Genomic DNA, 13,419 nt, shown 5'->3' on the forward strand with positions numbered 1-13,419 from the left:
CATTTGTTTTGATCAAAGTGCCAGTGCTTGATTTGTTGAAAGTTGATACAAGCATCATGGTATAATTAAACCATAACGATATGAGTATAACTCACATGGAGTTTGATATTGCAAGATGACACAAGCGTCAAGGTATAATTGAACCAAGACGACCTAAGTGTTGCTTGTGTAAAACAGATAAGATTTAACCTTTGTCCTATACAAATTGGAAATATCCTCAATGATATGCCACCGGATCACGTTGTAGAACAAATTTGCATAGTAAAAGGCTTCACTCCCAAACAACAGATAGAGAAAACTTCACATTCCTTCCTTGCTTCTCTAGTCTTGGAGACATCTTTGAGTTGCTTCGGAGATATGATAAGCAAAAATCGAAAACAACCATAGATAAACATGCATGCCATCCTATGTATTTTTGTCAGATAAAACATCTTCCAAATGCCTCATTGTTTAGTTTTGATCAGTTCATGTTTCTTTATTTTACCTTTGATTGGTGTGATCTTGTTTTCATCTTGATGTGTTTATTGTGATTGATTGTCTGTTTGAAACCCAAAGGTGATCTGCCCCCAATGAGGTTAATATTTTACCCCCATTATAGATACTACTTATGATATAGAATATGTACATCGACCACCAAGCCATGGCGGGATATGTTAGCATTGTGTTGTCATAGATGTCAACCGGTATAGCTTGTCACTGGTAATTATGGGATGTCAATTGGTCATTGGAGTCACCTATATACAAGTTAGTGTTGGAGACAGTTAGAATTATGGCAATGCCAACCGGTGAGTGATGTTTTGGCAGTGTATGGTTACCAACTGGTATGCCTATAACTGGTAAGACAACACGGTTGATCCAATGAAGACGTGCAAAACTGATAAGCATTTGGATGTCTTACTGCAAGACTCCCACCAAATGAAGATGTTATCACAGGATGGAGATATGACCAACAAAGTTTGGGCTGCTGCAAGTTAGTATGGTAGACAAAGGGGATGTCTACCAGGTTATGTGCCTAATTGAAGATGTATCTGCTTAATGTCAGCTAAGTCATATCGGTGCTATACCGGATGCAAACTAAGCAATGTTTTGGGAATCAGTTCCTATCAGATGGTGGTCAGCAAGTGACCAAGATCCACTTCTACCGGTAAGTGGTAATACTCAACTTATCTCATAACATGCATGGAGTGCATCATAACCTTTTGGGATTAGTCAAGAAGTTAAAGGCAAGTGGTTAAGGGCACACACCAGATGAACCAAGTGAAACATAATGATGCCTCTAGTGTATAAAATCAGAGATGAACATTGGATCAGAATGTGAAGGCATGATGAGCTACCGAGACAGAGAAGGAAGAGTAAAGAAGTGACGGGTTTGTCACTTTGACAAACAGGTTGAGGTGAGATCCAAGCTAATGAAGGAGAAGGAAAAGTGCACTTGCAAACATGGATCTACTTTGAGATGTTGATGTCAACCGGAATGCAGATGTAGGTTGATGCATGACAATTGAAGTTTGATGGCATGGTGTCATCAAGGTTTTTACCGGTATACAAGCAGATGCATTATCAACCGGTAAGTAGGAAAATCAGTGAGCTAGCAAAGAGACAAAGGTGAAAGGTTCTCACCTAATGAAGATATGCATGGAGACCTACTCTGGATACATGCGGTGGATTGGTATGTTTGGTGACCGAGTAGATGTGTTCCATTGGAAGAACAATAAAGTGCAGGAATGAAGGTTAACCGATAGGGTTAGAGAACCAGTAGGTAAGCACTGGTAGTGTATGATGTGGTCAGTGACAGAGTCTAAACTAACATAGGTGACCGAGCTGAGATGGATACCAACTGAGATGCCATGTGGTCTCCAAGTGGCGAATGAACAATGCATCATCAAGGTTGTCGATTACATAGTTGGTGATTGGTTGATATTAATGTCAATTATGTAAATCACGAGTCGAGAGCAGAAGGATGCAGGTTGAGGTAGATCAAAAGGTTGATGTTTGTGTTGCAACAATCAATGAAGGATGTCCTGGTGCAGATTAGATTTGGAGTGACAACTGAGAGTTCATTTAATGTGACTGACAAAAGTAGGTCGATGATTAGTTTGCTGTGTTTGCTAAATATAGTAAACATGTAGTGGAAGCAATGAGATTGGCGGTGATGGGTGATCTATTGTTGGTTGTCAATATCAAAGAAGGGATCTGATTTGATTTGATACGGATTGAGTCGGCGAAGAAAATCCTAGGGGGTGAAGTTTGAGTTTCCATTTTGGGGGGAAAGCTCGAGTATAAATATGCAGGTTTAAAACCTTAGTGATTGATGCTGCCAATGATGTTGTGATGCTAGATAAGAGTGTGTGAGTGTGCATCAGAGGGATAACCAGTCAGAGAGTTTATCAAAGACCATAGTGACTATGTGTTGGAAGGTAAACCGGTAAGAGGGTTTAACAAAGGGTTAAACCGGTGAGGCCAAAGTAATTGGTAAGATGTTAAAGATTGTAGCAGTCAAGTGAACCGGTAGTGTTCCAACCGGTAAGGAGGAAACATAATGTGAAGCAGTGAAAAGTGAGAATCAGGGGAGGTCAAGCAAGGCAGAGATAGAGCAGAAGTGGACCGCTAGTGTTAGAACCTTAAGAAGGCAGCAACAATGAGCAAAGGTGAATAGAGTCTGAACCAGCAATGACAAGTTATAGTGGGTTAGTGTGAGAAGAGAGCTGGTAGAGATCAAAGAAAAGTGAACCGACAAAGAAGAGGTAGAGTAACAGAAAGAGGACTCAACCGATAAGGTTGCAATAGAGAGTGAAGGAGAGAAGGATCAGTTTGAGTAGAGAACTAGTAGAAGAACAGAGCAGAGTTGAACTAGTAGAGAGAAGTTGGAGAGCTTACAAAACTCATTTGTAACTAGGTTATTACTTTTGTATTGATGGCTTTCATTGTAATCACTGAGTTGGTGCTCGTTGCAGGGGTTGGTGCTCCTTGGGTTGGTTCCCTAAACATTATAATAATTGTTTATTATGAGGCTGGATTGGAGCAGTAGACTCCAACAACTTTCCTCACCGAGATTTTTCCATTGGGTTTTCCTCGTACATCCGGTGTTATGTGATGTATATTTTTGTGTTCTTGCATCTTGATATCTTTCCCTATCTTACTGGTATATTTACCTTATGTTTGAACTGCTAACCGGTACACACTTTTAGGATTACAAGGGTTAATTTTGGAAACCACTGATTCACTTCCCCTCTCAGTGGCATCTTGTGTTCTACAATTGATATTAGAGCCTAGGTTCCCGGTTAGATAAGCTTTATCTAGCTTGGGTAGATTCTAGAGTCAGAACACAATGGTGAGTTTTGAGTCAATCCCTACATTGGTGTTTAATGGGTCAAACTATTTTATTTGGAGTTGTAGAATGGAAGTCTACCTGTCCTCTTTAGGGTATGATGTCTAAATGTCGGTTGTAAATAGCTATTCTATTCTTGCTAGTCCTCCCATGGGTCCTGAAGATGAAAGAAGGTCTATGTGCAATGCTGAAGGCATGAAAGCTATACTTAGTGGGTTCTCGGATGATGTTTCTTCACAGGTGGACATATGAAAATCATTAAAGAGCTTGTGGGATAGATTGAAGAAGCTCTATGGTAATGAACCTAACACTGTAGAACCAGTTTGTGGAAGTAAGAAGATTAATGAAACAAACACATGTGCAGATGTTAAAGGTAGATCAGTCAACTGCTGCATCAATGATGAGAAGGAAACTCATCTCTTCATGGCTCAAGAGATAGAAAGCAAGATGCACACATCAGAAAGTGATAATAGAGATCAATCCTACCGGCAAGATGTGTTTGACAACAATGAAGAGGATGAAGAAGAAGATGAAGTTGAAGTTGATCTTGAAGGTGAACTTGTAAGTGCACTCAAGGAGCTTAGCAGAGCTAGAAACGAATACAAGATGTTGAAGAATGTTGCTATTGTTGAAAAAGACCGGTTGTTCAAAAGTCTTCAAGAGTCAAAGTCAACCATTGCAAATTTGATAGCACAAGTGGATGATGCTAAAAGGATAAATGAAGAACCCGAATCAGTTTTGCATATCAAGAAGTGTAGGTGCAAAGATTTGGAATCAGAGCTATAAGCCAAGGATAAAGAGTATCAACAACTAAAAGATGAAATGGAGAATCTCATAATAGAGCTTGAGAAGTGTCAAGATGAACTCAAACTGAGGATGAAGTATGATGGTGTCACCAAAGCACTGGATGAAATGTTGAGTAAACAAAAGAACTCTAAAGATACCAACAGATTAGGATATGAGGGTGGAAAATTTTCTACCAGTGAGGTATCATCAAAAAGTGACATAAATTTTTTCTTTTTAAATGATAATGGTAGTAGGCAAACCTTCTTAGTCAAAAATGCTCCTAGGAAGAAGGTTGACCTAACTACAATCAGTGAAGACATGAGAATCATGACTGGTGTTGCAAGAAGAAATAATGCAGATCCAAAAGGGAAAGGGAAGCTAAGAGAAGATGGCTTCATCAAGAAAGAGAACATTAGAAGAAAGTCTAGAAGACCTCCTACCACTAAAAGACAAAGGAATTTCTGCTACCCACAAGACAAGACAAGAGTGGAAAATGAAGGGATCAAATGAAAGGACTACAGAGAGTAGACAACCCAAGATCCATCCCCGAAGAAGTAGAAATGGAGAAGCTAAACCATTCAGATCTCTTCATGCATGGCAAAATAAGTTTGTAAGTTATAAATCCTCCTTCTCCGGTTATTGTTTTTCTTGCAAAGACTATGGTCATAAAGAAGATGAATGTAAAATGAGGTCTAGGAATAGTAATTGTGTTGGGAAAAGATGTAATGCATATGGCCCCATAGTATGTCAAATTGTAGAAACATGCATAGATCTGCTCCTAGGCATGATAGGAAGAGTCCATTTTCTGCTCCAAGAAATGTAAATTATGTATGTTATAACTGCAATGGATTTGGCCATAGAGGTCATGAATGCAGGAAGAAGAGATTTCAGTCACATGACAACCGATATAGAAACTATGATTAGCATAGAAGAGATGACAAAATGTATAGGAGTCAAAGACCTACATGGAACCAAAGGAGAAGTGCCCCTATAGGATCAAGAAATCCACTAGTTCCGGTAGGAAGAAGATCAAACCGGTTTGATAGAAGGTCCTCAAGATAGTTGCTTGGCTTGAAAACAGTATGCTACTACAAGAATGTTTCTAGAGCAAGAAAAAATGACCAGAAGAAGGTGAACACTGCTCCAAAGACTGCAAATGAGAAAATGAGTGAGTTCAAGCAGGTATGAAGGAAGAAGGAAGAAAATACAGCCATGGGTAGGCATTGTGCATTCAATGTACATGTGATATCTCTTAAGGCATAAAGGAGGTGCAAGATTTTAGGGGGAGCTTCATAATGATCACATCATTCACCCCCATAGTTGAAACAAACAAATGGAAGGACAAGTTGCTACTGGTATAAGGGAAAAGATGAGATGGCAGTGTGTGTGGTTGATGCCTTGGCTACACATTTACATCTGAGAGATGGATTACTGCTGCATGTGTCAATGGATGGTTCAAATTGTAATTGGGATCAGAGACATTTGAGACAAGAAGACAAAGGCTGATAGAAAAAGTGTTCCGGTAGAGATATTGGACCAGTATGGTAAACCGGTATGTATAGCATGTTACCGGTATGGATATTGACCAGAATTGCAGATTATGTGAGTCAATGTGTTTCGGGATCATTGCAATGACTCCTGTGGCATGGATTGATGAAGTTATGTCTCAAGTGATATTGGAGAAGACCTGAATGACAATGTGATGGTCCGGTAGCTAATCTTATATGCTTGCATCATTATGGGCCAACCGATTTGATATTTGACATGATATTGATGTGGTTTGGCATTGTGGTCATGTAAGATCATGCCATAAGTTGTGATGGATGTCATGGAGCTAGAAGATCATCAATAGGTCACATATACTCAGCTCTACTGGTACAAGGTACAGATTGGAGCCCCAATCTAGAACCTGACAGACAAAGAAGACTTGAGATCTATGGTTTAGGGGGAGTTCACAACTTTACATCCCTTGATTTTTGAACTATATGTTGGCCAAAGAGAGAGAGTTACCTACACAGGGGGAGAACATACATTTGGTATCAAAGAATATACAAGTGATATCAAATTGGTATCTATGTTAGCATAAAAAATTGGTGTCAGAATAATCTTCTGCATATCAAAGGGGAGAAGATGCAGTCTGACCTGTAGGTAAGTGAAATTCACTGACACACTTTTCAATAATTCATATCAGACTGGTATATAAAATTGGTGTTTGTTGGTGTCTAAGCCCTCTATCTCAAGTGTTGCTGGATAAGAGGATGAAAAGTATAATGGTCAAAGGGGGAGAAGCAACTGGTAGAAAGTTCTGTCAATACCATTTGCCATTGTTGTCAAAGGGGGAGAGAAAATCTATAGTATATTGGGTACTACATGTGTTGACATCAATACCAAAGGGGGATATTGTTGGCATTATGTTGTCATTGATGTCAACCGGTAATGGTGTCATTGATGTCAATCAGTATAGCAGGTTACCGGTATAGCTTGTCACCAATAAGTATGGGATGCCAACTGGTCATTGGAGTCATCGGTATACAAGTTAGTGTTGGAGACAGTTGGCATTATGGCAATGCCAACCGATAAGTGATGTGTTGGCAGTGTATGGTTGCCAACCGATATGCCTATAACCAGTAAGACAACAAGGTTGCTCCAATGAAGAAGTGAAAAATTGGTAAGCAGTTGGATGTTTTGGCAACCAGTTCCTATCAGATGGTGGTCAACAAGTGACAAAGATCCACTTCTACCAGTAAGTGGTAATACTTATCTTATCTCATAACATGCATGGAGTGCATCATAACCTTGTAGGATTAGTTAAGAAGTTAAAGGCATGTGGTTAAAGGCACACACCAGATGAACCAAGTGAAACATAATGATGCCTCCAGTGTATAAAATCAGAGATGAACACTAGATCAGAATGTGAAGGAATGATGAGCTACCAGGATAGAGAAGGAAGAGTAAAGAAGTGATGGGTTTCTCACTTTGACAAACTGGTTGAGGTGAGATCCGAGCTAATGAAGGAGAAGGAAAATCTTAACACTTGCAGACATGGATCTACTTCGAGATGTTGATGTCAACCAGAATGTAGATGTAGGTTGATGCATGACAATTGAAGTTTGATGGCATGGTGTCATCAAGGTTATTACCGATATATAGGCAGATGCATTATCAACCAGTAAGTAGGACAATCTATGAGATAAAAAAGAGGAAAAGATGAAAGGTTCTCACCTGATGAAGATATGCATGGAGACCCACTCTGGATACATGTGGTGGATTGGTATGTTTGGTGACCAGGCAGATGTGTTCCACTGACATAATAGTAAATTGTAGGCATGAAGGTTAACCAGCATGGTTAGAGAACTGGTAGGTAAGCACCGATAGTGTATGATGTGGTCGATGATAGACTCTAAATCGACACAGGTGAGTGAGTTGAGTTGGATACCGGCTGAGATGCCACATAGTATCCAAGTGGCGAATGAACAATGCATCATCGAAGTTGTCGGTGAAGTACTTGGTGATTGGTTGATATTAATATCGATTACGTAAATCATGGGTCGAGAGAAGAAGGATACGACTCAAGGAAGGTCATAAGGTTGACATTAGTGTTACAACGATCAATGCAGGATGTCCTAGTGCATATCAAATTTGGAGTAACAACCGAGAGATCATTTAATGTGACTGACAGAAGCAGGTCGATGATCAGTTTGTTGTGTTTGCTAAATATAGCAAACGTGTAGTGGAAGTAATGAGATTGGCGGTGATGGGTGATCTGTTGCTGGTTGTCAATCTCAAAGAAGTGATTCGATCAGATTTGATACGGATTGAGTCTACAAAGAAAATCCTAGGGTGTGAAGTTTGACTTTCTGTTTTGGCGAGAAAGATTGAGTATAAATATGTAGGTTTAAGACCTTAGTGATTCATGCTACCAATGATGTTGTGATGTCGGATAAGAGTGTGTGAGTGTGCATTAGAGGGTTAACCAGACAAAGAGTTTATCAAAGATCATAATGTCTGTGTGTTGGAAGGTAAGCCGGTAAGAGGGTTTAACAAAGGGTTAAACCGGTGAGGCCAAAGTAATTGGTAAGTTGCTAAAGATTGTAGCAGTCAAGTGAACTGATAGTGTTCCAACCGGTAAGTAGGCAACAAAATGTGAAGCAGTTCAAAGTGAGAATCAGGGGAGGCCAGGTGAGCTAGAGACAAAGAAGAAGTGGACCGATAGTGTTAGAGCCTTAAGAAGGCAGCAGTAGTGAGCAAAGGTGAATGGAGTCTGAATCGGTAATGACAAGTTGTAGTGGGTTAGTGTGAGCAAAGAACCGATAGAGATCAGAGAAAATTGAACCGACATAGAAGAGGCAAAGTAACAAAAAGAGGACTCAACCGATAAGGTTGTAGCGTAGAGTGAAGGAGAGTAGGATCAGTTTGAGCAAAGAACCGGTAGAAGAACAGAGAAGAGTTGAACTGGCAGAGAGAAGTTGCAAAGGTTACAAAACTCATTTGTAACTGGGTTATTACTTTTGTATTGTTGGCATTCATTGTAATCACTGAGTTGGTTCTTGGTGCAGGGGTTGGCGCTCCTTGGGTTAGTGCCCTAAATCAAGGGTTGGTGCTCCTTATGTTGGTGCCCTAAATTAGGGGTTGGTTCCCTAAATCAGGGCTTGGTGCTCCTTGGGTTGGTGCCCTAAAAATTGTAATAGTTGTTTATTGTGAGGCTGGATTGGAGCAGTAGACTCCAACAACTTTTGTCATCGAGGTTTTTCCCACATTGGGTTTTCCTTGTACATCCGGTGTTATGTGATGTTTATTTGTGTGTGCTTGCATCTTGATGTCTTCCCCTATCTCACCGGTATATTTACCTTGTGTTTGAACTGCTAACTGGTACACACTTTTAGGATTAAAAGGGTTAAGTTTGGAAACCATTGATTCACACCCCCCTCTCAGTGGCCTCTTGTGTTCTACAGGATATGATACAAATAATTGTTCAGATAATCAAGGATAGTGACTATGCTAAGTATGTCCAAGATTGATAAGCATTAGTGAAATTGTGAATTTTTGGTGATGGCTCAGATAGGTGGATGTGATATGTACAAATAGATGGAGGAACCACTCTATCACAAATAGCGAGCTTGTTTCTAGGTTTTCACCACTTGCTTTTATTGCACTTTTTGATTTGTTTTTCATTTTTTGAAAGATGAAACATGATCTGCCATCAATTGATAAAGATAAGGCTAACTAGGAAAAAATCTAGTAGCCATATTGATCTATGCCATTGTTTTGATTTGTTCGATGATTGATAAGAATGTCTAGTTTCAAAGAGTGAGTACCCCATATAAGACCGACCTATCTGGTTTCAAGTGTACCTATCCCTGTATAAGACATGTTGATGTTGATATATTTCAAGTGATGAAATGATTAACAAGACATGTGATCGGTTTGATTGCAGACTTCGAAAGTTTTCCTATTGTTGATTTGATGGATGGGCCATGTTGTCATGCTTTGATTTTCAATTTTTTATTTTTTTATTTTTATTTTTTTGACATTTCTGATTTTTGGAGCTTTTTGGATTAGAAGAAAGATGCATTTGGTTTCCCTAATGTATAGCGAGACAAGGAATTTTATGAATGGATGACTGAACCGTTGAGGTGGAAATGGATAGGAGAAAGACGAAGGTAGCTTATGAAGAGACACATCAAGAGCTTTTTGAAATCATGTTTTTGTCCTTAGTTTTTATCAAGATCAAGGATGGAAAAGGGGATATGGATGGAGATAGGATATGGATAGGAGAAACTAGATCAAATATAGTGATAGATGATGGAAGAAATGAATAGTTAGGATAGATGGTATGGATAAAGTAAAACAAGATCGTAGATAGCACTGGATGATAGAAGCAATGAATAGATAGGACAGATGGTATGGATAAAGTGAAGCAAGATCATAGATAACACTTGATGATAGAAGCAATGAATAGATAGGATAAATGGTATGGATAAAGTGAAGCAAGATCGTAGATAGCACTGGATGATAGAAGCAATGAATAGATAGGATAGATGGTATGGATAAAGTGAAGCAAGATCATAGATAATGATGAATTTAGATAGGGTAATGGATATTGGAGGAAGCATAATGGGAGATATGGTAGGAAGAATAGAGTGGATGAAATTTTCCCCCAAGCATAGAGGTTTCCATTTACAAAAATGCAATATGTAAGATTGTCACAACATCTAGCACCACTCGAATAAGTGTTCTTGAACTTTTCAAGGATAGAGACCCAACCCACACTTAGAACCTCCGAAAAAATTCAATCAAACATATCTAGCAACTAGGACGCATACTCAAAAGGGAAGAAGAATCCCAAACTGGATCAAGGTATTTAGTCTTTGATTACCCATGTGTGTGCAAGTGGGTTCATTCTAGCTCATATGGTCATTGTAATCTTCAGAATCCAACATGGCTAGCTACATGATCTTGGATAGAGCCTCACCGCCAGCGAGCATCCATAGCCCCGACGAGGTTATTCCTATAATCTCACAAATATTACTCCATTGACAGCTAGGCGTCCGTAGCCCCGATGGAGTTACTTGCATGTTCCCATAGCCAAGCATTTTGATATTCCATTTCATCACATTTTTTTCTTTTCTTGATATTTCTTTTCTTGCTCATGCTTTTGAGCTTTTGATATTACCTTTTTCTCTTCTTATTTTTCTTTCATTGGCTTGTACGTGATGAAACTTATGTGGGTTTGATAATTACAGTGGCGTTGAAGCAAGATTTTAGATTTTTCACTAGCCATGTCTTCAACTAAGAGATCACAATGATTTAGAGAAATTGATTAAGTGTATGAGATATAATAATCAAAAGATGTTGATACTAGGATACGATAAGTGGTTCTTTTCTAGATTGAGTGTGTATCCCAACCAAAAGAAAATTTTAAAGAGGAACAACCTCGTATTCTGAAACATTTCATGAATAGATATCTAGGAAAAGGACTGGACATGAGATTCGAGAATGGGTGGGCATGTGACAAAATAACACAAACACCTATCTCACAGATGAAGTTTTATGCAAATGATTGAATGGAAGGGATGAAAGGGTAGAAAAGAGGTGTTGGATAATAGATAGGATGGTTAAAGATTTGCGCAAGGATTGATGGAAATGTATTCAAGATGAGTGTTTGTACACAAATTGAGAAGTGATGAAGAGATGGAGGAAAATTGAGTTTTGGGACATAAGGGCCCAAAATAGATAAAGGAAATGATGGAAGAATAGTTTTGGAAAGATGGTTGAAACAAGTTCAAAGATGTGTGCCTTTGTTGATCTTTCTTATGGATCATTTGAGGTGATGGATTGGTGGATGGAGAGAGTTAAAGACCCAAGATGGATGGAAGGGATGGAGAGTTTGACTTTGGAATGAAAGGACCTAAAATGGATTTGGAGGATGAAGAGTTTGACTTTGGAATGAAAGGACCTAAAATGGATTTGGAGGATGAAATGATTCCTTGATCTTGATCTTGACTTGGAGTAGGATCATGTGAGTTTGTGCTTTTCTCATGATTTTGAATTAGATTAGTGAAGGAGATGGAAGGGAGATCATGCTCTTTCTTAGGAGGTGGATGTTGAATGGGAATCTTCTCTTGAGATAAAAGAGGATCATTGTGGATGGAATACCAAAATATTAGGGGATCATCATAAGATTCTTGATAGGTGGGATCTTGATAAAAAATGGGATTAGATTGGAGAGCCATGATATCTTGATCTTGATTTAGGCTAGGACTCATTTCCTTTGAATAAACTTCTTCTTTTTCAAGCGACAAGGGATGGTCACATGAGTGATCAATGTTTCAGTTTGGATAGGTTGATGTTGTTGACTTGATGGATACTTTGTTTTGGATACTCAAGATTACTAAGTTGAATAGAGGGTTTATTCGATAGGCCCCTATGAAAAAGCATGTCAAATGTTATAGATAAAGTCTCCCAATATGGATACTTGATTTGACTAACTTGAATATCTAGCTAGGTATTGTTGTCATTGAGATAGTTGGATGATAAACTCTTGATCACATGGTTTTGATACTCCTCTATGTTGATTGGGTGGAAATCTTTCCTTAAGATAGTTGAAATGTTGATAACCATCTCCAAAGGTGCTTTGGTGGATTTGAAAATCTCCTCCACTTATGATTTTTTCTTGTTTGAACTGATTTTTGAGTTTAATTTTGGATGTTTTTGCAAGATATTTTAGCATTTATGACAAGAATACATGCCACACATGAAAACAATGGCCATCCTAATGCTAAACATTGATTGTATATTCTTTTGAGGATGTGTTCAAATCCCCGATCTTTTCACTGGTTTGAATCACAATAAATGTACACCAGATAGACTCTTTATTCAAAGGTCATTAACAATATCATATCCACTAGTCTCGATACTCCGTCAGCTCAAATAACCTTGTCACCCCCTAGAAGGCGCCCAATTTTTTTTGCCTTTTTCTAGAAATTAACCCAAAGTGAATTGCTTCATAATTGGGTAGTTATCTTGGGAGATATATGGTGAGTAACCTTGGGGGCGGATTCTTCCCCACCCTTGCACTATGATATTGCCAATGTTTGGCAACAAACTCGGCTCAAAGTCTCTATCGCTATGGATTTTAGTAAAGGCTTATGTTGGAAGATACCCTTTGAAGTCGCGCAAGCGTGATTGAGGCCTATAGCCAAACAAAGTACCAAACAAGATGTAGTCACGCAAGCGTGATTGAGACCTCAAGGCCCTACAAAGTACTCGATATGAGATAACTCAAAAGAGAACTCAAATATGCTCCATTCTCAAAAGGCAATTTGATTGCAGTGAGAGAATACTTAGCTTTAGCCATACTCACTTGGGTCATTCTCTTCTCACTAGCCCCCTCAAGGCATTCGGGAAGACATGCCCTTTAAAGGTTGTAAAATGCTTGAAGTAAAATAGAGCAATGAAAAAAAAGTGGGTTTGGCTTTTTGATCACCCAATTAAGGGGAGAGCATATACGTACCACTTAAGACAAAGCACTCAAAAGTTCATTTTATCCTTCAAGTCAATTGTTTGCTAACCTCTAATTCGAGATGTTGCTCCAAACAAGCACAATGTGGATTGTTCTTTTTAATCTTGCAAGTAAATGTTATTTGTGAATTTTAACCTTTGAAAGAAAGTAGAAAGAACGTCTTATTCTTTTTAGAACCCAAATTGAAATGTGAACTTTAAATTGCAAAATAAATGTTTGAAGTTTGTTGTAAATTTTATCCTTGTGTAATGATGAGTGATAGATCAAGAGGAAAACTAACTCT

This window comes from Cryptomeria japonica, chromosome 6, assembly GCF_030272615.1.
Source record: "Cryptomeria japonica chromosome 6, Sugi_1.0, whole genome shotgun sequence".
Lineage (NCBI taxonomy): Eukaryota > Viridiplantae > Streptophyta > Pinopsida > Cupressales > Cupressaceae > Cryptomeria > Cryptomeria japonica.